This window comes from Anser brachyrhynchus (genome assembly GCF_964034855.1).
Source record: "Anser brachyrhynchus genome assembly, chromosome: 2".
In the NCBI taxonomy this organism is placed as follows: domain Eukaryota; kingdom Metazoa; phylum Chordata; class Aves; order Anseriformes; family Anatidae; genus Anser; species Anser brachyrhynchus.
Genome location: NC_137695.1, coordinates 37,199,105 through 37,224,074, shown reverse-complemented (window position 1 = coordinate 37,224,074; position 24,970 = coordinate 37,199,105). Strand labels below are relative to the sequence as shown.

The 24,970-nt window shown below is 38.4% G+C and overlaps 1 protein-coding gene across 2 annotated transcripts in view; it reads left to right on the top strand.

Annotated features, from left to right (window-relative positions):
* The first annotated feature begins 8,043 nt into the window (after positions 1 to 8,043).
* Positions 8,044 to 24,970, top strand: part of LOC308189009 (uncharacterized protein) — a 41,706-nt gene continuing 24,779 nt past the window's right edge. The window contains exons 1-2 of one of the 2 annotated variants that reach the window (XM_080578587.1): positions 8,044 to 8,141; positions 9,587 to 9,692. The gene's annotated coding sequence lies outside the window, so the exon portion shown is untranslated. Of the gene's footprint in view, positions 8,142 to 9,586; positions 9,693 to 14,132; positions 14,505 to 24,970 lie in introns of those variants that run through there. The other variant, XM_080578588.1, reaches the window with a different exon arrangement.

The window sequence follows — 24,970 nt, the reverse complement described above, 5'->3', positions numbered from 1 at the left end:
CTTTCTACCAAGTATGGTGTATTATAGAGATTATATCTATGAGTTACAGTTGCTTCATACTAATCCGGTGAAATTTTTCTCAATCAGTTCCTATTTCCTTTTTTTCTTATTTGCAAGCATTGGAAGACAAATGCTTCTGTCACAGCCTGTATTGGGACTGTCTTAACTCATTTCCCTCTGATGCCTGTAAGTAAAAAATGCTAAATGAATTTTTACTGACAAGACTCTGTGCTGCACTTTAATGTCATCATTATACAACGAATCATTATTGTACATGATTTGGTATATGTAAGATTCTGGGGCGGATTTTATACTCTTTGAAGTGTTTTTTTGTAGGACAAAAGCTTATATTTATAGCAGACCTATTAATATTTATCCTTGACATTGCATCAAAGAAATAGCAGCAGAGATTATTCAGTGGACCTTTTGACATTTTTAGAATATGGAATGCTGAACATTAACATTCAACTCAGTCGTAAATGCAGTTCCCTGAGGGACTATGACATCAAACAAATTGGACTATCTTCTTAGAAACTGCACTTCCTATGGATCTTGCAGTAGCAGAGAACGATTAAGCATTATAACTTCATAGGACATAACTAGAGATGCAGCTACCACTGCAAATGGAAGAGGAATACTGTGTTGGCAATGTCTGCCTACCTGTTCTAGAAGTGATGCAAGATGGGTGAATCCCTACAACATGAGAAACTGGAAGATACCACAGTATAAGAAAACTCTTGTTGTAGATAAGCTCTTGGAAAATGCTTTGGAAGAAGTGTATTGGATAAAATCTGTGTGAACTTGTCTTTAAGAAGAGTAAAGAAGCCAGAAGAACTTGTACCTGTGTAATGGATGGAGTCAAGGAATGAGGTCACTGAAGTTAGTAAACCCAGGAATCAAGCCACTATTTTCAGAGAAAATAAATTATGATCAAATCATCAGAGAAGAACTGGTGTCAAAACAGTAAATGATTTTACCAAAATCCATAATCAGTTTCTTTTTTAGTATTAATTCTTTTAGTGTTATTAACATGAGCAGCAGTTTTTCACTGCAGTTCATAAACTTTAAACATTTTTTTTTCTTAAAACTACAGTTTGCTCTCCCAAGCTGTAGATATTTGTTCTAAACTCAATATGCTTCAGAATGTCCTTAAGACCTTGAAACAAGATACAATCTATTTGATGCCTAGTTGTACTTATTTTTCAGAACTTTTTTCAATTTTTCTCTCTAATTGCTGTAATTTATCTCAATATATCTTGAAAAGTCAAAACTATAGCTTGTGAATAAGCAGATATGGAAAACTGATTTTTAATTTTTACTTTTTGCTTCTTGGTTTGACTTCTGATTTTCTTTCAGGCTTTACAAAGGTCAAGATACCTTCTTGGGTCCTTGATGTTCTTGTCTGTGAGCATATGACTAAGAAGAACTATTTAAGTCACCCCATAGAGGGTGGGATCTACTATATCAATACATCTACTTTTAGACACCTAGATACTTTAGTTATTTAGATCCCTTTATAGTCAGTCAAGATTTTGTCAGTATCATCAACAGAACTTAAAAAGCCATTCAGCTGACCAGGTCATAAGTGTCTATTTTAGGGTGAGGAACAGATTCTGTTCTGCTGGAACTGAATCCAACCATTAAATGAATCCCACCTGGAGTTTCCATAAATTGGATGTTCTACTAAATCTTTCACCTAAATAAAGTTCAGATTTTCTAGTGCAGAGAGATTACATCTGCCTTACTGATTTTTGTCCACTCGGTTTTCAGGGATTAGCATGAGGAATTTGTTTTAGCAAGACAATCTATTCTCTTTACTAATCATGTTTCTTGTTTCAGGCAAGAGCATTGCGATGGTTTCAGCATCTCAGAGGTAATATCTATTCTATGCAGTCTTATTGCCCCTACTTGAGCCTTTTGCATGTTTGAGAATAATCCTAATCTATTTAAGTCTGTGTATATAAGGATTGATATTACATACATTGAAATGGGATCCTACAGTGGCTGAGATCATTAGACTAGAGGAAGTAAGACAGCCTTGTCTAGTTCAATGTCATTACAATAGAGACATTGCAAAAGACTTTCTAATGCATTCTCTAGGTTTTGTGAAGCTCCCTGGGTCAACGAGTTCTCTCACTTAGACGTGTGGTAAGAGAAGGCACTTCCTTTCCTCCGCTTTAGTTCTGGCCACACTGTTGTTCTAGTCCTGGCTCCCTGAGATTTTTTATTTTATTTTTCTACCATCCAAACTGAAACAATAAATTAACGAATCTTAAATTTTCCTTTTAGCATTCAAAGCAAAATAGAAGACAAATGAATCCTAACCAAAGTTGTGCTGGAATTAGCTTTGCAAATAAATCCCATAATGCAAATCTATTACAGTCTGAAGGGGAGAGTATTGTCTCAGTCTCCCCTGGCAAAAAGAGCCAGCAAATGAGTTTACCAGAAAGATATGCTGGAATAAGTCTAGAAGAAAAAACACCAGTTAAGCTGGTGCTAGAGTGGTATCTCTCTGTCAATGTCACTTTCAAGATACTTTTCAGGAAAGAATACTGGAATTTGTAGAAAATTGATGACCTTAAAATAAACCACTCATTGATAAGGTCTTTTCTGTCAAAGCGTGCCATCCAAAATGACTTTTTAAGTTTCTTAAAGGAAAGTGGGTACAAGCTCAGTGTAGAGAATGAGAGATTTCCACAGGAGCTGAAGCTGTTCTGCCAGCCTGTTCTATGCTCTAAGACCAAACACTTGTATTGGTATCTTTCAAGCACCTGGCTTAGTCACTGATTATCTATTTTGTTTGGAACTGTCACTGTTTTTTTTTTTTGTTTTTTTTTTTTTTTCCACACTGATAACAACCCCAGTTGTAGCTGCAGCCCCTACAAGCAAGTTTCTATGTACTTTTCTGACCTTTTAAATGAGAAATCTTCTCAGATTAGCAGATAAGAACATGATATCATCAGTTGTCCTTGAGGGGTGAATTATTTAGTTATTGAGACTTTCATTCAAAACTAATCAGGAAGGAGATTTTGCTGAAAATATATACAATAATTTCATTGCTTAAGTCTTTCAGGTTTATGCTGAGGACACAAAGCTGTGCTGTTGTGTTTATGAATAATTTTTTTTGGCTACTATGACTTCCTCATTCAAAAATAATAATTGGCCACGTTTGGTGATAGTGACCACTAGCAGTGATTAATTTCTTACTTTAGTCTTTCCTGAAGCCACCAAGAGCTCTTGTCAGATAAAATGGAAGAATAAATGATGCTTAAATATTATACTGAAAGATTATTTTCTTAACTTTGTTAGGGCTAATAAAATTCTAATTTGCAAGTCTTGATTCTCTACAGTTGATATGTATGGGAGTAATACAGAATTCCTCTGGCTAAAGCTGTTCAAAGGAAAGGCCTATGGGCCGAGTACATTATGCAGGAGAGGATTAGCATTTTTCCTTTTGTGAATTGTGAATTAATCTATACTTCTTCTTTGTCTACCAGGTATGCTTTGTTTGATAACCAAATCTTGAATTTGACCTCTGTTCTTCTAAAACCTGATGATTTACTGTGAGGGCAGATGAAAGATGTTCAGAAGTGATATTGCCCTTCTGATTATTGAGCATGTGTTGAAACCTGAGGTTTCCACAATCTGAATGTATTAATTACTATCAGTGGTGCTATAAACTTTTTTAGCCTATTGCATAACAAAACTCCTTTTTAAATCAAGTACTCTCAATATTAGAGGAAAATTTGAAGATCAAGTGTAAGTAACTTGAACTTCTTGATGTTTTTAGTATTCATTAAAATGTGCAAAATGCATTTTCAATGAATTAAAATATGGTTTCTCACTATGACTGTGTTTGCATATGGTATAAAGCACGCCTATGAATTATTTCTGCAGAAGGATTTTAATAAACATTATCTTGACTATTTTATGTTATGGCTAAATTATCCTTATTCTACAGATGCAAAACACAACTTATGTAAACTGTAGTGCTGCTGTAAACAGCCTGTGTCACTGCTGCCTTTTAGTCACATGTCTTAACCACAAGCTCCTTCCTTAATTATAGTAGTTCATTTGCAGGGACAAACATGTATGATGAAACTTCCATATTTTGCTTTTACCCAAAGGAAGTAAATCATTTTTGAGTGTAATGTCAAACTCCATGGCTGCGGATTTAACTATGTACAGATTTAGTTTCTGCAAGCTGGATTCTCTGTATTATTTAGGACTGTGAGTGAAAGTGAATGGAATAGCACTGACGCCAGAGCTGTGAATTGATGGCAAGGTGAAGTCCTTATCTCTCTCTTTTTTTTTTTCTGTGTCAGATCCATTCCAAACTGACCTTTCATTTTAAAAATTAACAGTCTGTCATTCACATGAAAAAAAGAGGATTTCTCTGTGAGCTTATTATTTGTAGACGAAAGATATAGAAAATCTGAACTTCCTTAAACCAGCAAGACCTCTGCCTTTAGTTATTTCCTGAGAAACAACTTCAACATAAATAAGAAGTGTCTTGGCTTGTCCTTATCTTGCAATATGCTGTAAAGTTAGAACAGCCTTGGATGCCAAATTCTTACCCTCTTCACCTTCACAGAAATGCTCATGAGACATGTCACTCACCCCAAGGCTGTTTTCCCATCCCTCTATATAGCAACATAACAACAATGAAAACAACAGTTTTTAAATGTAAAGTTTTGGGAATACAAATGCTAGCACGGTCACTTTGGACAGGTGATGATGGCCCTTTTACCTACTATCTTAATAAGTGGTTTGTTTTTCACTCATCTGAAAGACCTGTGTTAGAGGAATTTTATCCTTTTCTTAAACTGTAGCTTGCTGCCCACCCAAGCTTCAGAGCATTTACACTTCACTTAATGGCAATAGGAAACATCCAAACATTTTTTTCTGAAAGTCAGTTAAAAGATCCTTCTATAATGACCATCTGGCACCTGCACTCCTAGATGTGGAAACCTGAATATTAACAGTTTAGTCATCTTGAAGCACCTTAAAAAAAAAAAAAAAGTCTGCTTTTGCTGAATTGGGGTGAAATTTCTGATGACTTAAAGGGATACTGCCAAAAACAACCATTGCCTTAGCTGGAAGTGATGACAAACCATGGTGAGAAGCACATTCCTTTACACCTGAGCCTGTTTGACCTGCTTAACAACTCTAGACTTGAAGTGTCTTACCTGCATGGAAGAGAATAAGGAGATGAGGATGACAATAGTCAGAGGACTGATCCTTTTGCTTCATACAAAATCTTAAATGAGGATAGCAGGGGATGACAGAAATATTTATTGCCAAAAAAAAAGAGGTGGAGACTCTGTCATCCCCAGCTGTGCTGCCTGATGTATTATTCCTCTTTGAACATCTCAGAGCTGGCAATGGGAAAGCCCATCTACTAGCACCTATGGAAGCAGTAGCAGAATTCGGTTTAGCAGTTCTGTTTAAAATGAAAGGAAGTGCTTTGTTCCAGTGACCTTGAAGAACACAAAATCTGTGTGCTTTCTTTTTGTGCCAAGGTAGGGGAACCAACAATTGTGAAAGGAAGTCATGTTCCCTCACACCTTTCCTGCCTGTTTTCTACCCTGCTGGATACAGCCTGCCAGCTTTTATTTCAATTGTTTTCTACTAATCCAAGTTGTAGCTGTTTTTTGGTGTCCTCTGCATGCTGTTACTCCTTTAACACAATTTTCTGTGACTTGCTCCTGCTATGTTGTGGAAACAGTGACGGCACCGGAATGGCACATAGTGGAGTGCTGCAGTAGCACTTCCAAGAGGCTTGATGGCACGTCCCACAGGCAGTCTGCTAGAGGTTACTTTCCTTGTATTTGTACTTCCCAGAAATGGAAGTCAGCCACTGAAAGGAAGGCACACAGTCCCTGTGAGTGCAAGGGCTGTGGCTGGCATTCTCAGATGTGAAGGTATTTGCTGCTGAGCACTGCTCCAGAGGCAGGGTGCTGTGACCTCACAGTGGGGTCTAAAGCCTTCATGTGAACTGAGCAAATTTGTGCTGTGTTTGTCACTCTCCCTTCTCTGGAAGAATTAATGTGCTTACCAGATGGCTACAATAGAGCTTACCAAGAAACACATAAACACTACACTGTCAAAATATTAAGCTGACATATTAGACACAGGTTTTACTCACGTCACTAAGATTATCTTTAGACAGACTGAACCAAAAGATCCCATTTTGAAGTAAGTTCCACTTATTTCCCTGACTTTGCATCAGAGTCTTAACTTCATAAAAATTAACAACTTCAGCAGAAACAACTTCCTGCATCCTTTTTCCCCAAGTCAAAAAGTGGCAGTAGCATCAAATGGACTAAAAGGAAGTAGCTCTCACATTTGCATTGATCGAGCAAGGTACTGCCCCTAATTGCTGTTTTGGTTCATTCATTCCCTCCTCAGCATGCTGCTGTGGTTTTGGTGAGTCCTTCCACAGATGTGTGCCTCTGGGATGGTGGTGCAAGGCACAATTCTGACCCTCCCAGAAGCAAAGTCTCCAAGCAAAGGCCATTAAAAAAAACCATCCTAGGCTTTTGGGAGCACTATGCCCAGCACAATGCATAGTGAGTGATTAGCTGAGTGAAATATAGTGACTGTATTGCACCATATAAAATGAAGTCAAGAAATTCAAGAAGTGAGTCACTGGTATTGGATATTGGAAGTGGCCTTGGGCTGCCCTGGTTGTCTACTCACTAATCTGTGTTTTCAAACCTTAGCCTTCCTGCTAACTGTTTCCTTCTTTAAATCCATTTTAAATCTCTCAGTGATGGGCAGTCTGTTCAATGAAGGTCAACTGGTTTTATCTGAGTGGAACAAATGTGATTCTCATTTTGTTGCAAAAGCACAGTTTAGCATTATTTTCTGTTTCATCTCCTTTATGTGCAGAAGACTACAAGTAGCACAGCCTTGTTGCACAGCTGTGCAAGGGGTGTTTGAACAGCCTTCTGCCCACCTGCTTTTCATCAGGTGTTACAGTGCTGAACTGGGGGAGAATGTAATAAATGCCTAGAAGAACAAAAATAAGCACTGGATACACATACATGCAGTTTAAAAGCAAACCTTTGGGAAACTCATACAGTAAGAATGACTGAGTGTTGGCAACTGTACTGAAAGAGTGATGAATTCTAACTGAAGTCAGCACAACAAATGAATTTTGCATTGCCACTATAAGATAGCCAAATTTGGTCTTTCTGACAGACAAATTATGAAAAGCAATAGCCAGATCCTGATGTGCAGCAGAGTAATGCAGCACGTGGCTCACCGTGTGTGCTCAAAGTAATGGGAAGCACAGCTTTACCAGGTCTTCTGCTCCCTGTCCTGCATTCCTTGATGCAGTGGGGGAGGGAAAGGTGTTCAGAGAGCTCTGGGGAGCTAGAATCCTGCCCTTCCCACATTCCCATATTAAGTATTTTACTCCATCATATTCAGTGTATTTTTACTTGGATCTGTCAAAAGAGAAAATAGACTTTTAACCACTCACTTGAACTTTGAAAACAAAGTGTGCTTTTAACCTTCCGTTCACCTGTGACATTATTAGCTGTGTTGATATGAAAGTAAGAGATTTGGTTCAAAAATCAACCAACCAACCAACCAAAACCCACTGTCTCATGTATGATTGTGTCATGAGATTATAGTAACTGACATTAACTTGTCTAAATCAGCTTACCTCTTGTTAGCATTCATCCACATCACTTGCATGCGACTATACTACTCCAGGAGAGAGGTAAAAATGTGAACTAAAGGTTCTGCAGCATAGCTGTGGGCTCCTGCTGTCTTGCTAATCATACTTCACCAGAGTAGCATGTCTCTGGACCTCAGTCAAGAGGAACCCAGCAGAGCAAGTTGTTTTTGCTGTCAAATTGTTTTAAAATCAATTAATTACCCAATGGACATTAATTTTCAAAACCAGGCTTCCACAGAAGTGATGGGTTGGCAAAACCTGTCTGAGCACTGTAATAAGCTTGGTCAGGAAGCAGGTGTCTTTTTAAGCATTCAGGTGTGACTAAAGTCCCAAGAGGCTGATTTGCAGCCTCACTTTTTTGCTGCTATGCTGAGGAAGTCCTACCACAAGGATTTACTGCTAAGAATCTCATCTCCATGGTCTGTGCATGGCAACTAACATTAAGTGAATGGTAAGGAACATGGCTGATTTGCATTAAATGTCTTTGCAAAACAGTCTGTGCAATGGCCATGTCAGGAAATCAGGATGTGCTGGAAAGTTAAATTGTAATGACTTGTTCTTGGTGAATGGACTGCTTGTTATTGATTCCTGCCATCTAAAGAAGTCATGGAGTGAACAATGCTTAATGAACAGTTAGTATCATCTTCAGCTGAATCACTTCCAATATAATTCAGATGCTAGACCAAGCTGAAGCTTTTTCTCAGATTTTAGCAGTATTGCAATTCAACTATTTTTTTTTCTGCAATGTTTTTCTTTAGAGTTAAAAATTTAAAGACAGATTAAAAGAGCAGTTTAAGCTCATCCTGTTCTTATGGTTAGGAAATATCTCTAGGTGTAACCACCAAGTTTCTTGTTTCAGCCTTTACAATCCAAATTAATACTGCAATAGGTTATGAAACACAGAACAGCTCTGTTCCAACAGCTGCCGAGCTCAAACTAATCCAGTGATTTACCAAGGTCTTTGTCTAACCTGTCTGGGTCTCTAGTGCAATCTATAAAGAGCAATGTGAAAGCTGCTTTGCTTGCAATACAGTTTGGCCTTTGTATGAATGAGGCTTCACCTGTAATATTTTGCAAAATCATGAAGACTTTCAGTAAATTACAGTTGTAGATGAGTGAAGAAGTTCTATTTGTTTTCCTTAGGATGGCTGTTTTGTTCCATAAAATTAAGAGAGGAACTCCGAATTTTGTTTTCTCACTTAAGTAGTATTTTGGGCAGGGAGCTTTTGGTGCTGTCTGCTGTAGACATTTTTCATGGACAAGAAAATCAGAATGGATCTTTCCTGCAAGAGATACTGGTTTCAGTCTCTGACAGTGGAAGAATTAACAAAATCTGGCACTTTCTTCTTCTGGCTTGGGTTTTAACTAATGAATCATTTAAACAGCACCAGCAAATATTTGACTCCAGCTCCTTGTTCAGGTTGTTGCTCTTCTTTCAGGTCCAAGTGGGTTGAGGCTGAATGGACCCTCCTGTGCTCAAAGACACTGAGCAACCTTCTTGCTCACCAGAATAGTTCTTTCAGATTTTCATTTCAGCAGTAAGAAATGCCTTTTCCCCAGGACTCACACAATGGCCAGAAGTTATTCACAAAGCCACATTAATACTATTTTCAGGCTGTTTCCACCTTTCTTCCCATCCTCTCCAGCCTCAGACAATTTTCTTGGACCTTTGAATCAACACTCCTGTGTCTGTTTATCTTAAGTCACAGAAGCTGGTCTTTGCTCCAGCACTGCTGTTGCATATGTTATGGTCTCTTATAAATGCAATTAAAGCTTTGAATGGACAAGTTAGTGTGTGGGTGCAAATTTGTGATGTTGGTTAGCTGCTTTATTTTGCAGCGTTTTAGCTAAAAGAGCTGTACCTCACCACAGACCCTGTCTTCAAATGAATGGCAGGTCTTGTTTTATACCACCAGTTTTGTGCATGCATTGTGGAGCTACAACCATTTGTGGACTACCTTTTCCTGAATCCTGAGATGCAAAGGTGTTGGATCTTCTACAGGTATCCTATTGTTGTATTATATTGCTGAAATACTTATAAATGTATAAATGAACTTACGAAAAAATCCTTATTTCTTTTCTGCTGAAAAAGGTAATGCCAGAACACTTCAAGGAAGAGGTATTATCTATGCTTTATTGAAATAACATCTGAAGTCAAACTCCACAAAATTCATGGGTTTTTTCCTTTCATTTGCTAGCAGTCCTGGACAGTCAGAAAGCCTGTCAGCTTTAGATGAAACTGTGCTTAGACTTTTTTTCTTTAGTTTGATAATGTCAAAATTATGGAGCTTATTTCACTGTACTATGTGATTATTGATTTGAAACGAACATGCATTTGAAAAATATTTTGGTGTTAGCTGGTCCACAGGGCTTTATCTGGGAGATTTTTTCTAACTAAATATTCCTCAATATTCTTCCCACAGTCTCAAGATCCTGAGCACAGGTTGGTAGAGCACTGCAGACACAGAACAAAAAGACTTCTGACCAGAATAGCTTGAAGCCTCTGTAGTCTTTGTTGTTTTTGTTGTTTAGTTGTTTGTTTGTTTTTTCTTCTCCTATATTATTATTATTTTTTTTAACCTTTCTCATTTTTCTGGGGGAAAGACTAATGACAGCAGTAACTAAAAATGTTTAGAAGTGCTGCTTTTAAAATTCAGAATTATCTTGTACTAACATGGAAGAACAGCTTTATATCTGTATCTGAGAGCTGAACAATCCCAGAGTGCCAGAGATTCAGGACATAAATGCAAACTCTTTAGTTTGGGCCTCTCTGAAGTTGTAAAGTACCGTTTTTGATCTTGCCTTTTAAAAATGTGTTTATGAAAGCTTTCTACTTCTCCTTCAGTTATGGCAGGAGGGCACGTTATCAGCTTCCTGCCATAAGTCATCAGAAACTCTTTTCTGCTGCATTGCTGTGAAAGTGAGAACTTAAAGAAGGGAAAGCAATTTGTTCTGCAGGAGATATTAGATAAAGGGTACCTAGAGGATTCTTCATACCATGTTAAGATGGGTATAAAATTGAGTGACATGATAGACCATTAAGCAAAGCAAAGTAAGCACAGCTGCCAATTCCTTTCCTGTCTCAGACCTGTGATACATTTTCCTACCTCGGATGATCAAGTGATGTTGTCTAAGGCAACAGCTCTGCTGGTTGGCTGAGCTGGCATGGGACCTCAGAAGGCAGCAGAGGTCTGCATTCAAAGAGGTTGAGCACTGCAAAATATCGAGAGGAAGTCTGAGGGAACTGCACTTACACCTTTTGAAAACACAATGCAGTGAAAACAACATTATAGACTCCTTGTTTGGGCCTCACTGGGGATCTGGAGACCCCTGTCACTGCCAATTTCTGAAACTGCAGGAACTAAAAATCAAAGCAAGAGATTAAATGAGACTGCAGCAATGTACGCCTAATGTATGCTCATATGGAAACAGCAGAATCATTAACTTTGCTGGTGCTTGAAATATTACTGCACACACTGCTAAGCAGTTCATTTTCAAAGGAATTCTTAGAAACATGAGACCTCTGCCTTGAAAACTTGCTCAAAATTTGGAAAATAAAATCATGAAAGTTACAATTTGTGTTAACCAAAGAGGTTTTCATTTTCATGCTCTCTTGTAACAAGTTAAAAACTGATTAAATTTTCCAAATTGTTACTAAATATCTGGTAAAAACACAGGATCCTATAAAATTAGATCAAGCAATGTGCCTTGTGCCAGAAGAAATAAGACAGTTAGTAAGTTAAATTGCTTTCCCTCTCCACCCCCCATTTTACAAGTTCTGTTTTATGGGAGAAGCACTTCTGTTCCCATTCAGGACCCTGGCTCAGGTGTGTGTTGCTGTATTTGTGCTCAGAGCTGGGCAATGTAAGGAGGACATCTGCAGTGGTCTGGAGATTGTGTCTGATGGAGAGGATAGGGAGATTTCAGCTGGATCCCAAAGGCTCACAATTCTACAACTCATACAACTTCAGCACTTCGCACTGGAACAGGTCTCCCAGAGACTGGTGCATGAAACAAAGTCTTTTTAGCACTTAAACTCATTCAGATGACGGTGGTGTGAATTTTCCCTTATTCTCTATCTTTTATGGTCTGTCAAGGAAAGATCAAATCCTTTAAGTATGGGTGTTTAATGGTAATATTTTCTGGGGGAATAAGATACACGATGTTGGACTAGAATCATAGACTGGTTTGGCTTGGAAAAGACCCTTAAAGATCATCTGGTTCAACCCCACTGCCATGGGCAGGGACACCTCCCACCAGACCAGGTTGCCCAAGGCCCCATCCAGCCTGGCCTTGAACACTTCCAGGGATGGGGCATCCACAGCTTCTCTGGGCAACCTCACCACTCTCACCATGTAAGATTCTTCCTTATATCTGATCTCTGCCCATCAATTTATGCCTCATACTGACAGAATCACAAACCTGAATGCCCTGTGTCTGCCCACTGGCACCTTGTATAGATGAACAACTTAACCAGCCCTTACTGTCCATTGAAACCAGGGCTTTTCTCACCCAGCCGCTTCTTTTGTGGCACAAGGAAGTCTGAATCACGTCCATTAGCAGAATAAATCAGAAGATGTACTGAGGTGAACAATGGTGTTTACAAAGAAGTCCTTTGAATTGTAACTATATTGAATTTTCAGCGTATGAGTAAAAATAGATAATGCCTTGAAAACTTTATCAAAATAGTGGTGTGTTGGGTGTGGATTAACCAGAACTGACTTTCTCACAAGTGTTTCGAGCATACATTCTACTCCTTTTAAACACTTGTTTTAATTTCCTCTCTCTTTTGGGGAAGGAAATTAAGTTTTGTTGGTCCCCTCCAAGGAATAAATACAAAAAGTTATTCTGGTTTCCTTACATCAAGCAAGACCTGAAACAGCAATCCCTTCTCATTCCTCTTGGCCAAGGCAGAATTATCATGTGAGAGGCCGGCAGAGATAAACCCTACAGAACAAAGCAAACCACTCCCCAGCCTCTGTACGGCAGTTCTTTCACGGTTCACAACAGAAAGATGACATTTCAGAAGAAAAGCACTATACCTTAGACACTGGGTATCAAGGAAGCACAAAAAATAGCTCGGAGTTAACATCTGTGTAGCAGAGGCCAGATAACAGCAGCAATCCCCCTGGAGAAGCTCTCTTGCACCTTGCATCCTTCCCCTCCCACCCACAAGGGCCTTGGTGGCTGCCTGTTGGCTCCAAATGGCTGCAGGTTGATTTAAGAGGTCCAGAATGATCCCAGATCAGTCTGTGTGCATACATCAAACTTAGATGACGTGTCTCTGAGGGATTTCTTTTTCTTTTTACTTCTGGAAAGTGTATGACAGTATGAACAAAAAGGTTATTACAACCTTAGATTCCTTTGTACTAATTTCCCATTGCTAATTATCTATTGTCAGTGATATTCTCTCCCCTGCAACTCATCTCACATACATCCTTTAGAAAGTTCTGTCTTCTGCTCCTTCTTTATCTGCCCTTTTGCTGGGAATTACCCCACCATATTGGCATCATGCCTTCTAGGTCTCATGTATCTTCTCTAAAAATTGACGGGTGATTGATCCTGTTTTTTAAAGAAAGAGTCATTTTAACTTTCTAAAGCAGGTTTTCATAGCACACTGTATCCTGTTACATTCTGCTGGTGTAGTGGGGTGATTCATTTAATGATGTGTGATTACAGATTTTCCCTCCTCTTGAGTACTGAAGTAGAATATTTCATCTCAGAAAACCAGTCTTTTCCAAATTGCTAGCAAAATAAATCCCTTATGAGAAACATATAAAGTGTGCAGTCTCCAAGGTTAGAAGGGAAAATAATGAAAAATAACCAGCTAGTGCAGTTTTATCACACTGTCCCCAAGGATCCTGACACACTGCACCAAGTTGGAGAACAGAGCCCAGCAAAGGCTGAATCTCAGGCCAGTAGTACAGAGCCTTGGAGGGCATTTAGCAGGGAGAAGTTGCCAAGATGAGAATCCCTCACCTTCTCCAAGGTGACTGACCCTGTGTTTGCTGCGCCATGACAGATTTGACTAATTTCGTAAGTTTGCTCATCTGTACGACTCACAATCAGAGGGAGGTGACAGGGGGTTTGACAGCAAGCTGTTATCTCCAGGGGAAGCTGCATGTCCTCAATGCAATGAAGCAGGCTCCTCCAAGCCTCACGTACCATGGGCACATCCAATTTTATCCCCCTATTTGGTGTTGCCCATCTCTGTGCTGCCTTGCTGTCAGCCTTCGTTCCTTCGTTATTCTGCACAATTAGGTCAGCGCAAAGGAATCTGGAGTTGCTTTGAGTTCTGGTTGTGCGTGTTGGAACAGGCAGGACTACATATCAGTAACTTCGTGAGACAAGATTAGACGGAAGCAGCTTTGTTTCTTAATAAAATCGGTATTTTGATACTATCTACAGGGTTCCCCCCCCACCCCGACTTTTTTTTTTTTTTTTTCCTACAATAATTTAGCCTTTCTAGCTAGCTTGGCCTGCAGGGGGCATCAAAAGAATTCAGTGGACGCTGAGCACAGTTTTGTGACTGTAACTCTGTCAATAGCGACCGTTAAAAGTATTTCACCCTTACATCAAAATGCAGAAGAATGAACTTTATTAGAAGAGAGGAATGAAAGTGACATTTCACTGCATCTTTTCTGATTCTTCCGGCTGCTTGATGAAGAAAAGGGATTTTGAGGCACACTCATTCTCCAAAGTCTTGTTATCAGAAGAGAGTTAGAGAGAAGGCCATGGGAAAGGGAACTTCTAAATACTTCAGACACCACTGAAAATAAGATTTAGAAGGTTTTAAAGGTTTCTGGGAAATAAGGTAACCTGTTTCAGAAATTCCTATATTTTCTTTATATTGAAATATACTGCATTTAAGTATTAAAGAACATTATCTTGGTAAAACCGTATTTGAAGAGTCTGGTTGCAAAGATAAAGGAGAAAACAGCACTGTCAGTAGCACCCACATTTCTTTGCTGTATTATGAGAGCAAATACAGTGAATCTGACAAGGCACATTTGAACAAAATTCATCCTATGCTCTCGTCTCTTTTCTTCAGTGTTATTATTGCCCCACACCTCCTATTACTTCTCACCTTGCTGTTTTATATTGGGATTTCCTGAGCTGGACTTTTTCTTCTGATTAAATAGTGACTCTGCATCCTAATGATCATAATGGATGGGATATTGATGCAAATCTTAAATATTCACAGTGCCTTTAAATAATTTCTCTGTACTTTTCTGCAGCCTTTTAAACTTTGCTAGACATGTGTTGGTTTTTTTTGTTTGTTTATTTGTTTTCATACCTCTAACATAAATCACAATTACGTTTTGCCCTCGAATAGATGTCCCTGCAATCTGTTTCTGCCTGTTTTTCCGTGTGCTGCTTGCTTATTTGTTTGAAAAAGGTTGTGTTTCCTAGTACATAATTTTCAGGAAAGGATGATGTTATGGATGAGTTACACACATCTAGAGCATACTGTCCCAGATATTTATAAACAATCTGTTTGTGACAAATGCAAACCTACTTATGGCATCCGGGATGAAAACTCACAATTCTGTTTAACTGTAGAAGCAATATAAAAGCTTCTTTTGTTTCTTTCTTAAACAGTTGCAGTCAGACAATGCGTCTGTTCCCCTCTGGGTCTGAAGTGGATTGGAAATGCCATCTTTATTTGTGCTGTTTATCGAACATGGCCCATTTGCTGCTAACAAGGATCTCAGCTGCAGCATTTTCTTTGCAATGAACTCTGTAATGCTTGTTTCTCTGTTACTTTCATACTTCGATAACAAATGTTTTCACCAGCCTTCTCTCCTCTTTGTGTTTTCTTTGTTGTACATGTGTAATCTGTCATAATGTTTCATCTTCCTTGTTGATGTCTCTTGAAAATTAACATTTATCTTCTGATACAGCTGGCACTGGGTGTGTTTTGTAACATGTACCATTTTATGGGAGACTAAGCTATTAGAAATCCAGATATGCTATTTTGTCTGGTTTTACTTCTAGCAGAATAACAGATTAAGGCTTGTTCAGCCTCTTTTTGATTTTCTTGTCACGGTCAAACAAAACTGAAGAGGTGTCTTGAGCAAATGGGTGCTACTCTAAGTTGGAATTTCTGATGAAAATGCCCCAAAGAAGATTGAGGTGGGGTTTCACAGGCAACCTTGACATGAAAACTTTGTAATGTTTGAGTCCTTCACTTGACAATCACATTCTTTTAAAAGGTGTTTATTTTTCCTCCTTGTGCTTGTGACATAGGTTCTTCTAACACTGCTTTCCAGGCCCAAGTCGGACCTTCTCCTCTATCTTTTCCCTCCCATCTCTTTCTATGCCAGTCCTGTCTCTGCCCTGACTTTTTATTTTCCTCCCCATTTTTCCAGCTGCCAACATAATTTCTCTCTCTCAGCCAATCCTTCCAGTCCTGTTGTCTGAAAATTGTCCCCTTTTTTTTCTAATATCAGCGTGCTCTGGGTTTCTCAGACTATCTCAGACACTTTGCTTTTGCCACCTCCACCTTCCCCTGCAGCACAGTTCCTTGTCCAATCTTTTCCTCTTTCCACTTGCTACCTTCTTCCCAAGCTCTCCCTCTTGCAATTTATTCTCTTGTTTTAGCATTCTCCATCCCAAGGCACTTCCATATCCTGTCTTTGTGGGTAAGAGGACCACTTCCACCACCTTCATCCCAAACACACCGTCTTCTCCTGTCCACCCCTTTTTCCTCATAGTCTTCATGTCCTCTGGCACACTATAACTTACTAACCATCCTGCCAAAGTACTTGCTTCAAAGTCCAGAAACACAGGACATGTTTAAAGGGAATATCCTCAGGATGCTTTGAGATGACTCTTGGAAATGATAACAAGTAAAGCTGATTTTTTTCTCCCCTAAATTGTCTTGGATCAGAACACTGGCATGGAAAATTTCAACTTAACATGAGTGAAATCGGGCAACTGGAAACAGGTCTTACAATGGAAAGGGTCCAACACTTATAATACAGAACATACTGGGAAAATACAGTAGCTGCCATGTCTTTTGTGTACATTTTCCACAGCCATATTCATATTACAACATTGGTATTATAGCTATTTCTAACATGTGCCACTGAAATTGGTGGCACATGTAGGCGAATTTAGGGAAACATCTAGCTTTTGTGGATGTCAGTAAACATCTACAATATTGCGTGTAATAATATTTTTATAGCAAACTTCATTTATTGAAAAAGAGACAGGGCTGACAAAAAGTCTGTTAGCAATGGATAAGCAAGTGACCTTGTGTATCCAGGTTTTTCATACTTTCAAGGATAATCCTGCAAGTGCAAACACTGAATACATATTTCCTCCTTCATACCTGAGAGCAAATGGCCTGTGCTTGCCAACTACCTTTTAGCAACAGGCTCTTAAAACACAAAGAAACCATTGGAGACAGGGCGCTTTCTGAACCGTGTACAATCACAGGGAAATGGCAGTTGCATTTGCCTTTGCATCTTTGAAAGTACACATCTATTTACAACCACCTAGCATTTTTTAATTTTTTTTGAGCACCTCTTTGGTAAATGAGCAACTTCACTTTAGCATACATTTCCTTCCTGACTAGAGAAAATAAAATAATTTCCATCCTGTGCTATGCAAGCCTGCTCCTCTGGATGGCTCCCTTAGTTCCTGGAGTGTGGTGAGCACTGTGGCTGAGGGGCAGACAGAAACTCACAAGTGATGAATAATGGGAGCTGGAAAGCTGTTTGGGTTATCCTTTCTGATTATTATTATTATTTTTTTTTAATGGCTGATAAAATGGAATATGGTGTCTGTGTTTCTTGGGCTTGTTTGGAATACCAAATGGGAAAGCTTGTCTTGATTCCATAAAATCTAATGGCCCTAAGCATAACTTACTTATTTTAATTTCAAGAAACAACATGCTAGGAAAGTAGGCAAAACCCCACAGGTACTGCCAGTGATGAAGAGCTAGGATTAACCTTCTCTTTTTCATGTATCCTAAATGTTTTTTTTTGTTTGTTTGTTTGTTTGTTTTAGCTCTAGTTATAGTAATGCAACAGGATATATAATAAATGAATATGATGTAAGGAGGGTTTTATACAGGTAAATTCTGTTTCCTTGATAATACTATATTTCTTTTTTTGAGCACTTGCACTTTAGATTTCCAAAAGTTGGTACCATTAACATCTCCAGGGTAACTTCTAAAATCTTTTTAGTTCAACATACTTTTCTCGCTTGCACTTTAAAGAAATTTAAGTAAAAAGGAGCTATGAAGAAGTTACTGCTTTTAGTGATAATCATTGGTCTTCAGAAATCTTTCTGGGGCATCAAATTGACTGTAATACATGAAGAAAGGAAAATCAGAAACAGAAAACTTAAGGGAAAATTGGTGGTGGATAGTTAAACAATGATTCAAAATGATAAAAAAATCTCTTGGCTCATAATTCATACTTATAATTCCTGGTTCCCACAAACAAGAATTAAACCATGTTATCTCTAGCAAATATTATTTGAAACTTTTCATAAGATTTGTATGGTGTCTGTCTTTAGGCTCTTCTCCAATCATCTTGGTACAAATGATTCTTTTTTCCTTTAAAAAGCTTTTTCTCCAGTATCTTATCATCGCCCTTCATCTCTTTTTAAAATAAACATACATATATGAAAAGCCCACCAGTGGATTTCAAGCCTGGATCTCTGCAGGCCTATTTGAATGGCTTTCAGAATAGGACAATGATTTAAAAAATGTTAATGATTTCTTCAAAACAGTCAGCAATTTTTATTATGTTATAGTTATATTATTAGTTATTTATATTATTAACTAGTAAGGTTTTTTAAGTTCCTAGTTGAGCTAGATAGTCAGCTGGTGTTTTGAAGTTTTAGTGGTGTTTTAAGGAACAAAATCTTCTGGTGGATGGATTGAATTTCCTGTATTAGACATACTTACTTTCCTCCAGATTGATTGTCTCCTTGTATCACTGAGCAGTCAGAAGTGATCATATGGGAGGCTGAACACCGAAGGAAACAGGTCAGAGGTGCTGGGCTGCATGGGGCCAGATGCTGGAGACACACCCCATCCATAGTTTCGGGTAGGTTGACACTATGGCTGTTTTCCTCCATTAGCAAATGTAGTTTTTGCTTAATTACTAGATGACTTGATCATAATGAGTCTTTGCTTGAGAGTCCCTGAAGATGCCTTTAGCTTTTAGTTTCCTCCATTGGATTTAGCTGCAGCTTCTGGCTGACCTTCTGTGTGGCCACTTGCTGAGGGCACGTGACTGCCCTCCTCTTGCATGACATATGAAGAGAAGCTAATTCAAAGCGTTCATTGTTTATGGCTGGTTTTTTAGTTCTTTTAGCTTCAGGGTTTTAGAGCTGGAGAACAGCTAATCAAAGGCTAGTGCAGAAAACTGATTTCAGCTGTCTCTTGATAGGTTTCACATTTTTCAGTCATCTTCCCCCCTCCCAATACAGTCCCCTTCCCTAAAACTGGGAGGAAAGCAAAGGCAAGTTTAAAATCTCCAGAAATGCATGTCTATCTACAGGAAATTAAGGGTAAGTGGGCCATTTTTACCTTTATGCCCTCCATTCTTTCACTTCAATAAGTGGTCTTTGCTGTTGCTGCTGACGGTTGACACCAGGCCTGACAAACTTCTCTCACTCATCGCCCTGGGTCTGGTCCCTCCAACCTTAAACATATTTGCTGCCTGCTTGTAACCATGGAGGTATATACAGCATTTCAGAGAGAAAATGGCCCCCCTTTTGGCCAGGGCTTCAGCCAAAGCCAGCTACACTTTCCTGCCCTTGTCTTTTCAAAAGGACAGCTCTGTTTCCTTCGACGATACTGTTTATAGCTTCACCAGATGAAAACTGTCATATCCCATTTCTACTGAGACTGAATGATATCTATTGGCTAGATGCAGGATCAAAAACAAACAAGCAAAAACAAAACAAAACAACAAAAAAAAAAAACAGAACTTAGTTCAGCTTTAATGCTTGCATAGACACCATGCAAATTTCCTTCAAATGAGCCAGGAAATGCTAAATATCATCTCATTGCAAAAAAAAATTGCTCTCTCCAAAGGTCAATTTAGAAATGTTGTGACCTGTGATGTCCTTTACTATTGGCTGCATTTCCCAGAAAATATGTGAATTCTGGATGAGATAACTGCTCAGTCTGGAGTTATATATTCAACACCAAGTACAGAGAATACAACTGTGTGTCTTTTAAAGTGCCATAAACTTAGCAAAATGAGTTTTCTAATGGTAAGACTACCAATGCAAACAATCACATCCTGAAAAGGCTGTATAGAATCCTGCTGTGTATTTGAAGTAATCGTACTTTAAAATGTGTTGCTTGAATAGGGTGAACATTTCCTATATAAGCCTGATTTATATTTTTATTTATAGTCCAGTACACTTACCAGTTTTCCTAGCAATTTCCATGCTACCAGAAAAATGATTGCTATGTTAGTGGAGAAATGACTTTGGATAGTACTGCCCCCAGTCTCTGGAAACTATCTTACTTTATAATTACTTGGGAGCTTGAGAAATAAATCTTCATTGCCTTGCTTTCAGTGACAGAGACCAGCGAGCAGAATGATGAAAGGGAAGATTTAGGATCTTCCTATGGCAATGTGGAGTAGGAAGAATTTTCTGGTGTAAACCCTGCACTCCTCCTCCTAGCTGAATAGGAAGCTTTTGAAATACAACATAATTTTCTGCATTGGAGCCTACTTCTTAAGGTTTCTATTGGCACATTTCAGTTTAGTTACCAGATTAGCAAAAGATCACCTGACAAAAAGGGGGGGGAGGGGGGATGTAAATTCTCTATATACCTCACAGGGAGAGTAGTCACATACATCTTTCTTATATACATTCTTTCCCAGTTCCTTCAGAAAATTACTTCAGAAAAACAGTCTCTCAGTGGATGCTACCATTACTGTTCAAGGGTATGAGATAAATTACTAACTAACTTTCCAAATCTTCTTATAGGTAAATTTCAGACAAAGCTTTTCCTTTACTGTTTTCTTACTCACTGGACTTATACTTGAAGGTCAGAGACCTGACTGGAATTTATTTATTTATTTATTTATTTATTCTTTTTCATTTTAGCACCTTCATAGGACTCACTATTACAATAATCCCATGAAACTGTCCCTGGAACTTTTACATTATCAGATTTTCAGCAGTTTCCCATTTGGATAGCACAGCTCCTACTGTTTAGATCAGGTTGGATCCTCAAACTTGGGTTTCTAAATTTACACTCCCAACCATATTTGGAAATTAGAAAAATTGCCCTGTCACCAAGCCCTGGAGTTCATCTGAAAGTTTGCTAGATGTTGCTTACTTGCAAACTCTGAAAAGAATCTGAGACCTTTCTAAGACTTCAATTCTTTATTCGTGACTTTGGAATTAAGGAGAATCAAGAATCTGTCTCCATAGGATGCTGTGGCAGACTGCTACGTTCCTCTGAATTCAACTGTGCCTGTGAAGTTTTCTTAGTTTCATCTCTAAGTTGTGTACCAAAATTTCTTATAAGCAAAACATTTTGTTTGTACTATGGGATATCTTATCAGTATCTCTGATAAGAACAAATCAAAAAGGTGATTAGTTTTTCCAGGATGGTATTATATGAGCAAGCTGCTTTTCCAGAAGCACTTCTCCGTGACAGTTTTGTATGGGTAAATAGGACAGTTAGACTCCTATGACTTTCCTTCAATTTACCTGTCTAGTACAGGCAAACATGAGACGCCTACTAAAAATGTAACAAACAATCCAACACAGCTCTTCATGAAAGATACCTGTAATATATGTGGCTATTTATAGAGAAACATAGGTACTGAAAAACAATATACATTGGAGAAATTTAGTTCATAGAAGCCCTGATTTTAATTCTTATTTTAATTCTTGGTACCTGAGGAAACATCCACTTAAATTGAAGCATATAATACTTCAGTCTATCCCAAGGGTGTACATTAAAAATAATGATTAAAATTGCTTTGCTGACATGTTACTACGTATTCTCACTAAACATGTTGAAGTTGCATTCTACTTTACATCGATCTAATTACAGAAAGTAGGGCTATGACATTTCAATTAGATCTACATGAAAAAGAAGGCAAAGAAGAGAGAGTAACATGTATAAGAAATAACTGAATAAAAGATACTGGCAAATAATTTTCCTTGGTTAAGAAAAAAAAAAAAAAAAGTGATACAGAGACAAGACTAAATGTCCTGATGTCCCAAGTAAAACTACAGCTGGATGGATGAGCAGCTCTCTGCTTGCTTCTTCAAGACTGCACTGGATATTTACAGGGAATGCGATCCATACTCTGTGTGTCTGAGAGCATGTGCTCAGTCCTGCATGTTTTCCACTGAAAGGACAATGCTTTAAAATATATATATATATGAAGATAACAACAACAACAACAACAATAATAATAATAATAATGAAAGCTTTAGAAAATTCCATAGCAGAAAACACTATATTTCCCTGAATGAATTACAGTCACATCTTAAGTGCACATATAAGAGCACAGAAATATTGCTTCAGGTTCTTCATTTAAAGGACAGATATTTTTTTCAGGGCAATTCTAATTGAGTGTGTGGAGATGAGAAGAAAAAGTCAATGTTTTGTTTGGGATCTCTAGGTACTACTGTCAGACATTATCTCAAGATAATATGCAGGGGCCTGAGTTGTACTTTTTGCTTCTCCACACCACACTGTTATCTCTATAGTAACTTTTTTTTTTTTTTTTTTTTTTGTGGGGACAAACCTGTTTGCATATGTAAAGATATTATAGCAAGCTGCACAAAACTCAGCCAGCAGCAATAACATAGCTCTGGGAAATGTTCATGAATTAACCAGCTGAGGGAGCACACGCCATCGGCTTTTCAGTAATGGCACAATGGATTTTAGGGTGCTTCAAGGAGAAATAGTATGGTAGTTAGAGTGCAACATCTGAAGGACTTTTTTCATGTGTAATAGTTTGGGTCAGAATTCTATCTGACAGCATGGATTTTTAAAGGATAGAGCTGATCTGCTCCTTTTTTACCATTCTTTTCTATAATATGTATTTTTTTTAATTGAAATTCATTAACCATCTGCACTGTTAGATTTTAAGGGTCTAAGGTGAAACCCTGGACCACCTGAAGTTAATGGCCAAGTCCCATTTATGGGATTAGACCCAAGTCTTCATCCCTGCTCCAAATGAAGTGTTGTATCAACAAATGAGTACACGGACAGTTGTCCGTGTCAGACTCACAGCCTGCTCAGCCCACGGTCCTGCCTGTGGCAACAGAGCAACAGCACTACCTACCTGCAGAAGAAAACAACAGTGGGACAAGCTGTGTGGGCTCAGGGAACTCTTGAACTGATAGTATATTTTGGTGGTTTGGGAAAACAATTAAATGGTTAGGCTTGGTTCTTCTTTCTGCACAAACCAAGCCAGGTTTTGCTTTTCCCAAGTATTCTCTTCAGCTTTGCATGGCTGGGAGTCCAAGAGAGGACTGTGCTATGCTGTACCTGGTGCAGTGCAAGTTCATGTGTACAAAAACACTTCAAACTCACTTTGCAGGTCATGGTTATGTAGATGGGTAATACTGAGAGAGGCAGCAGTAGTAACCGCTAACACATGTAAAATCCTGGTTGAAGGATATTGTTTTCATTATAGTTGTGTTCTCCGCAGCTACTCCAAAGTGTTGTATTCTTGTTTGACTTCTTCATTAGGAAAGCTGCTGCTTTATTAGTAATGAACCACAGCAAAAACACACACACACACGCAAACCCAACCACCTGACAAGGGCTGGTTTTGTTTAAAAATGATGTTACTGTTGGTTAGCCAGTGTATAAGGGCTCCTTTCAGTATGCTTTTCATTTCTGGAAAATAGGTCAGTCTGTTTTCACAGAAATTGGTTAATTCATACAGCACGGGCCAGGAAAGACATATAAACAAGCAATTCTTCTTTTTATAAAGAAGTGAAATGCAAACTTTGCTATTTGCAAAGAAGCTAGGAAATGCAGTCGTTCTACTTATCCACCTCAGCTGATCATTTTACACCGACTTAGTATGAAACTGGTCTCATGTTTCCTGAAACATAAACCTGGCCTCATTTTCCCATAAGCGCTGTCCACCTTCAGAGCAAATATGATGTCCTCAAATTCTTTGTTCATAGGAAATATTATAGGGTACCTGGATTTTTATGATATTGAACATATATGTCTTTCTTCAGATTTATGAGAGTAAATAAGAATTGGTTCACTGTTCTTTGCCTTTCCCTTAATAGAATCATGCTTGAACTTATTTTTTTGTTTGTGCTTCAGGAAATTTCTTCTCCCCTGCCTTGGGCAAAAGCAGAGGTATGGTAATGAAAATATGCACATAATACGAAAGGGGAAAATCTTTTTCCAAAAGGAAATGATAAGGAATGCTTTAAGGGTAGATTAATTCAATTTTAACTACTAGAACTTTAGTCCACAGACTCTGTTTTTGAAAACTAAACCCCTTTGATAAGAAAAAATACTTTCTTTAGGTCTTGTATAATTAATCTGAGAAATCAGATATGTGGATTTTGAGGTGATGGTGGAATGTGAAGATTAAATTTTGAAATTTGACCAGCAGTGTTTGGAAGACAAAGAGAGGGCTGAACATCAGGGATGTCTGCAGCTGCCAGAACAAGTAGACTACTTTTCTGCCAGAATGAAACTCTTCACATTGCTTCCACTTTTCTAGCATTGAGAACGATGAAACAGTTTGAGATCAGATCTTTGTTTACAAGAAGTCAAAGAATTTTTTTTGCTGATGCTCTAATGATTTGTTAAACTTGATGATGGGATTAGCTTGACTTAGAGCCTGCATACTGACATGAGCAGAGATAGAAGCAAGGGAAGATAACAGTTATGTACAACAGACTTTTTGAAGTATTTCCCTTTTCACTCTTGACCAGAATTACTGCATTCCTGTTGGGTTCGGCTTGTGCAAGCTGCTTTACATTTGGCATTTGATTTCCTGAAGATGCTGTGGTGGAGAAACTAGATGAAATAGGAAATGTTATAACAGACAAGCAAGTCTCACTATTATTTAGGGGGTCATTGATTCTAACTATAATTGAACTCAACAGCAAAACTTTTCTATCAGAAAGCCCAAAGGCTAAATCAGGGGTAAAGAGTGGACCACCCCATTGTCTGTCTATGCAAGACTCTGAACTGAGATACGCAGAAGATTTACACAGTCTTTGCTGACAGGGCTCTGGTCCAAGGGCTCTGCTGACCCTTTGGCCTTGGCTCTGAAGCAAATGGAG